The following is a 7,249-nucleotide window of genomic DNA, read 5'->3' as shown; positions in this document are numbered from 1 at the left end:
TTATACAACTGTAGATGAAGGAATTATACAGATAAAAAAAAAGATGGATGAAAATAATGTACAAGAGAGAATAGTTGCCAAAAAATACGTGAGTTTTCAGTTTTTAGTTACACGTCGGATCTAGTGTGTTATACCTCGCTCTGTAACCTGAACAAAATCATCAATAGTTGAATTATTTCACATTTTTACAGGAATAACTTGTAATTTCTTCTTTTTGTCGATGTTTTGGCAATTTAATCTTTAAGAAATAACCATAAGTTAGTGACCAATGGCTTTACTTTTCGTTTTTTTGTGGTAAAGTTTGAAGTAAAACCAAGAACAGTAGCGTAAATAAAAACTATTTAGACTCATTCAGTTTTATATCATCATAATAAAGGTTTCTAATTCAGTGGACTGTTATGTTTTACAAACTGTTACAGAGCAACAATAGATTAATGCAAAGTCTTTGTCTGTAATAAGGGAAAAACTGATGCTAACATGCTAATGCTAATGCTAGATGTTTGGAGACATTTCGGATTGTTTAGCGGATTTTGAGGACACTCTGAGAAAAACAGACACTTTCATTTTTGACAAAAAGTTTAGAGAAAGAAACAAACTTAATTTGAAACGTGTTGCTACTTGCGACATTGCGACATTGTTGTTTTGAATCATGAAAACCAATTTATCAAAACTAGCTTCATGGAGGTTGATTCACTACTTTCTACTTTTATTCCAAGATAAATGAATAAACCAGTCAATATTCAACAACAAAACAGTCGATGAATGAGCCAAAGACTGAACTGTGGTTTCTTAGCTGGTATTTGTCGATGTGATGCTGTTTCTTCAATAAATAAATAAACAATTTACGTAAAGTAAATAGAGAGAATCCCATGATATACAAAAACCTACTTACTAACTTATAAGCTTTAAATTATTACAGGTTTATACCGATACTAGCTAACTAGTTAAATCTATTTCTCAATAAGATAAATCAAATAAATGAACTCATAAATAAAAAGTAACAAACAGCCTTTTAAAAAACAATGTAAGTGCGTTCACCCTTAAGATTGTTGACATTCTCATTTGACCAAAACAAAATTATTTGTAAATATAAATAAATAAAATCGAAATCAAAAGTAAACAATAGTTTTTATATTCCGCTATTTACCCCAAAAAACCTTTACATTCTTTTTAAATTGAAATTATTAAATTCTTAACAGCATTTTATTTCTCTTTAAACAAAAAGTGAAACTCCTACATATTGTTAAATTTGATTCAATCGGATTAATAAAAGTCTAAAAAACTTCCATCCATCTGAACGTGATCAAGGTATTTACTTCCTGCTTCTGTCTGTCGCTCCTCGGCGTGTGAACCGGATCGAAACCAACACCGGTTTGGACCTGACTTTCACACGGACTCGCCAGCAGAACTCATCGCATCTGAGCCGACGGAGAAAATTGAGTCGCCGTGAATTCCATACGTATCGTTTTCATCCCACGCCTGGAACGACACGTCCGTATAAAAGATCGTACGTCTTTTATATTTGACGCCAAATATTCAAAATATGTTTGTATTTCCTGCACTTGCTCCCATATGTTCCTGAAACGATCTCGTCAAACGCGGGACTAAAATCCAGATGTGTACACAAGTAATTACACATGTGCTATAGTGGGCTATTGTCTGCGCCGCGTGCAGGAATTAGCCCCAAATGGCGTCCTGTTGAGCGCCGCGGCCGCTGGAAAGGGCCTCGGTGCAGTTTTTTTTAATTTGTACCTCTTTGCTCGTACATCAAGATTGAGTGATATGGTCGCAGACTGGTGGCTGCGTAGTTACCCGGTGACCCCGCCTGCCGGGGCCAGGTCTGGAAATAACAGCATCCTTTTATGTGTACTAATAATTAGCGCGGGCGGCGCACGGCCATCCATCACACGCCGGCGAGCCGCGGCTGCTTTGTCAACATGTTCAAGCACATAAAGCTGTTTGTGTTGGCCGCCGCCTGTGAATGCTCAATAACATCTTAATCGTGCGTAGTGTGTGCGGATGTGTGTGTGTGTGTGTGTGTGTGTATACAACCGTGTTCTTGTAGTTTCAATTTGATCAACACCAAAACTGTTAGAAAGTTCAAGGATGATGAAAGAAGGCATGAGTCGAGTCTCTGAAATGGTTTAAAAAAACCTGTGTTAGTTGGTTCAGATCATTAAAAAAAAAAAAGGTCCATACTTTGAATCCAGCTTTAAAACCTTCTGGGGTATCATGTGGTGTTAGCATGTCTTGTTGATGAACATGACGACTTAAATGATTCCAAAACGTTGCCGTTTGAAAAGTATTTTTTTTATGAAATGTTGTGGTGCTTATACGCCAAGAAATAGTTTTGAAGATAGATTTCTTTGAGTTGTTTTCTTTTGAGAAAACAAATAAATATGTAAGTAAGTAAGTAAGTAATTTTTATCTGTATAGCGCCTTTCTAGACCAGGGTCACAAATTAACGGATTAAGATGGAAGTATTTTCTGCCATCAAACAAGAAGGATCTGTCTCGCCTGCAGTTAATACACAACTCTGCAGCTGCTCCAGTAGAAGAACTCACATTTCTCTGATCCTTAAAACTCTTCACTGGCTTCCAGTTTCTTTCAGAATCAACTTTAAAATTCTGGTTCTTTCTTTCAGATCTATTCATGGTCAGACCTTCCATCAGTGATCTGATCCAGCCTTACACCCCAGCTCGGGCTCTGAGGTCTGTGGATCAGAATCTACTGATGGATCCTGAACACGGTTCAGGACCAGAGGAGAGAAATCCTTCCAGACTGTTGCTCCTAAGCTTTGGAACGATCTCTGTGTTTGATGATCTACTGACTCCTTCAAGAAACATCTTAAGACATTCTTATTTGTGCAGACTTTTTCCTAATTTGTTGGAGCTCCTGTGTTTGTCTTATGTTGTCTTGACCTTTAAGAGTTTTTAAATCTGTATGTATACAAAGTGCTTCGAGACCCTGGTCTAGAAAAGGTGCTTTACATATAACTGTTACTTACTTCCTTCCTATTTTACTTTCGTTTTTTCTTAGTCTCTACTGGGAACTCTTATTGGTAAGTTTTTCTATCCATGATGCTCACAGAGTAGTGCTAGTAAAAGTTGTCTCTCATGACCTTTATTCTAAAACTGGAGTTATTTTTTGGTTGCAATACACAAAACTAAAGACTCAATACTTTGTGAAGTTGCCAATAATTCCAAAAGTACAATCCAAGAGAAGCCAATGTAGAAGTAAACAAGGCGCAGTTCATCAAGTGTCCACTGGAGGCTGACTGCTGAAAGACCGGAATTCATCTTTACACACTGCCAAGAAAACTTTTAGAAAACAACATATTTCACTAACTTTATTTCACTATATCCAGTTTTTATGATAATTATGTGTGTGGTTGTCTTGAATGATAAGTGACTGACTATTACCCGTTGTAGCCTCGAGCTAGGCTAACACCAGACAACTGCACTCTCAACATGGCCTGAACCCAAGATTAAGGTTAAAAACCATGGTTGACGTCGGTCGACGTCACAGGTACTTCATCTGTCATTTATACAGTCTATGACAGGAGTTCCTAAACTTAGAACCGTGGGCTTTATATCACATACTTTCCTTACCTTCAGATAAAAAAAAAGTAAAAATAAACCATATACAGATTGAATTTCACTTATTTTTCCTGGTAAATAAGTTAATTTTTTTGAGTAAACTTCACTGAAATGAGTCAAGAGTCACAGGCTTTTTTCAAATAAATTATAATTAGTGATGATCTGATGCATCTTCATGAAGCAGTGTCATTATTTTCAGAGTCCACTAGATGGCGTCTCTGCACTATTTTCCCTTTGTTTTGAACAATAATTTTAAAACAGATGGCGCCACCTACTGCCCTCTAAACAACACGACACTGTTTCATGAAGCTTCATCAACACATCAGTAGTTATAATCAATAAAACATATTTTATTAATACATTATTTGATTTCTTTAGCGCCCTGGTAACAAACGATTCATAGTCCCCTGACCACTGGTCTATGGCAAGAAATAATAATTTAAAAAAAATCCAGACAATATTATAGAAACATAAATTCAAAATTTCTCAAAATTTACCTGAATTTAATTTTTTTTTAAATTTGCTTATTTTTTTCCACTGATCTGTTGGTTCTGGCAACATGGACCAACTTTCACCACAAGTACGAACAAGTCCTCCTTGACCTTTGACCCTCTGTCCTGATGGCCGTCATCCCCTCTCTCCTTGCGTCGAATTCATCTCCAGCCCACCGCTGACCGGTGACCTCGGTTCGCTCTCTTCTCTTGAAGAAGTCCGGACGCTGACTTGCTGAACTCCTTCAGAGAGTCTGTTTCTCGCCGGACATCAGAGAAGATTCTTCTAAAAAAAACCAAAAAAAAACACAAGAACTTTTATGTTTATATCCTGGAGGCTGATGGTTTCAATTGTGAATTTAAATTCCGTTGTATTATGGTGCATTGGTTGACCTTCTATTTTTGACCCCGTTCTTTTGTATTCTGGAGAGAAACCGTAAACAATCCTCTCTGACCCGACTTGTAAATGACGGTTTGATCCAGCAGAGCTGGTGTTTTCATTGTCAGTCATCCGCTTCCGCGAAAACCGCCGAAACCGAACTGGATGCCAGAAGTCTGAGGCTCCGGTTGCTGGCCCAGCAGAGGTCAAGTGCTCAGGGGTCACGTGAAAATAGTTTTTATCACATTTCATTGGCATAATCCTCTTTGAAACGTCACACACAACTATGATCAGACGGAATGCGAGCCGTCCCGGGCTGTAACCCGACGCCCCTCCGAGCGCCGGTCGTGGTGTGAGACGACAGAGTCGATGAGAGGAACCAACATGAAGCCATGGTTTCATAGCTCGTTCGTACGCCGCGGCTCTTAAATCTAATTCAAATCCAGTCGCGGCGGGGGTTTTTTTTCCGAAAAGCTTGAAGCGAAAAGCCACCCAGAAAAAAAAAAAAAAACCTTCAGCTGAAAGCAATCACGCTCAGACGCTGAAGTTTGACCCGCTCCGATCAAACAACACCTTTTATTCAAGTTTGTTTGAGTAAAACGTCGCTTTGCTTTCCTGGCTCCTGCGTCTAAATATATTCCGGACTCGTAAACGCTGCAACAGTTTAACAAAAACTAACATTATGAGTCTGAGTCAACTCCGCTAAGAGGTAGAAAATGAAGCGAGGAAGAGAAAAACAGGCGAGGATTTAAATTCACATTCCACTGAGATGTTTGTTTAAAAGACGGTTCAGGATTCGATTTGGCTTCATTTTGAGCTTTTATCACTGATCTAAAATATCTTACTCATCGATTTATCTCAGAAATATACTTCATTCTTTGAAGACAATTTACTGTCGAAAAAAAATACTTCTCGAGTTGTTTTTTTAACCCATTGGATGGATGTTTTTTGTTGTAAAAATGTTAAAAAAGAAGATTTTTCCAAAGCAGTACTAGGAATGTTATTACTATTAAGAAGTGATGAGATGCATGATTTCATAGAGAAACACTAGAAATGTTAAGAAATGAAAGTACCATCATATCCAGTAGAAGACAGGAAGCTTAAATAAACAAAAGCCTTGTTATGCTTTACTATCAATTCACAAGAAGGATCTGTCTCGCCTGCAGTTGATACAAAACTCTGCAGCGAGAATTCTGACCCGCTCTAGTAGAAGAACTCACATTTCTCCGATCCTTAAAACTCTTCACTGGCTGCCAGTTTCTTTCACGATCAACTTTAAAATTCTGGTTCTTACTTTCAGATCTATTCATGGTCAGACCTTCCATCAGTGATCTGATCCAGCCTTACACCCCAGCTCGGGCTCTGAGGTCTGTGGATCAGAATCTACTGATGGTTCCTGAACACGGTTCAGGACCAGAGGAGAGAAATCCTTCCGGACTGTTGCTTTGGAACGATCTCTGTGTTTGATGATCTACTGACTCCTTCAAGAAACATCTTAAGACACTTTTATTCATGTAGGCGTTTCCCTGATTTTGTGTTTTGTTCTCGTTGTTATCTTGACCTTTTAAGTATATATTATATTGAGTATTGTTTTGATTGTTAAACCGCTTTGTTACCCTGGTCTAGAAAAGCGCTCTACAAATATTACTTACTTACTTACTTACTATCGAACCCTTGAGATCAACGGGTACATCTACCTTTTCAGGCTTTAAGACGTGTTGAAAATACAAAGGTCGATAAAGAACCTCGTGAAAAAATCTTCATCGTTTTATAACCGAGCTTCAACTTTAGAAAACTATTGCAGATGAGACGATGATTCACGCCTGACTTTCGGGTAGAGCCTTCGAAAGTTCAAATAAACACTTCTTGAAATCACGATTCATTTTGAAACCACTGAAGTGCTGAGTAACAAACACTTCAATTACAGCCGCGCTCTCAGAGAAAAAAAAAACCTCTCGGATCCTCAAATCTTCTTACCGCTGTCTTCTTCAAAGGCTTTGGGTTTTTAAATCATGAAACTTCAGACCGGACAACAAATTGGCTTTAAAGAAAACTCATCTTGGCATGTTAATGTGTTTAATAAACTGACGCAAAGTGCTGACATCAGCGGAACTCTGAATATCAGTGGAATCAATGCAGTTAATCGGCTAAAATTGTTTTTTCTTATGGATTAATTTGATTTTCTTCTGTCGTATATTCTTTTAAAGTTCAACTAATGTGTTGATTTAAGTGAGTCTTAAATAGATGTTTGTCTCTATTGTATCATCAGTGTCTGTTTGTACAAAACTCTCTTTTAATAAAGATATTAGTTAATTATCTTAAGCTCCTCCCACTGTAAACACTGTGTTTTTCTGGAGGTTAAATCTTGTTTACCATAACCACACCCACACCCATGCTGCTGTGATTGGTCAAGTATCAAGGTTTGTCACTGTGCGTCATCAATCCTGGAAGTCTCCATCTCCAAGGGACTTGTTGCATAAACAAAGCAGGGTGTGATTACAGATGGCTGGAGGAGGATGCTCTCGTAACCTCTCGTTCGCCCAGATTTTTGGGTGTAACAGTAAATTCAAAACGGGATCATGATGAGGATCAATAAAAACTTGTAATCAATCAAATAAATACAATCAAATAAATACATAAATTCAATCAAATAAATACATGGATACAATCCAATAAATACATGAATACAATCCAATAAATACAATCAAACAAATACATGAATACAATTATATAAATACATGAATAAAATCAAATAAATACATGAATACAATCAAATAAAT

This window comes from Callionymus lyra, chromosome 12 (assembly GCF_982586985.1).
Source record: "Callionymus lyra chromosome 12, fCalLyr1.hap1.1, whole genome shotgun sequence".
NCBI classification, from domain to species: domain Eukaryota; kingdom Metazoa; phylum Chordata; class Actinopteri; order Syngnathiformes; family Callionymidae; genus Callionymus; species Callionymus lyra.
Note: the sequence above shows the minus strand (reverse complement) of the source record.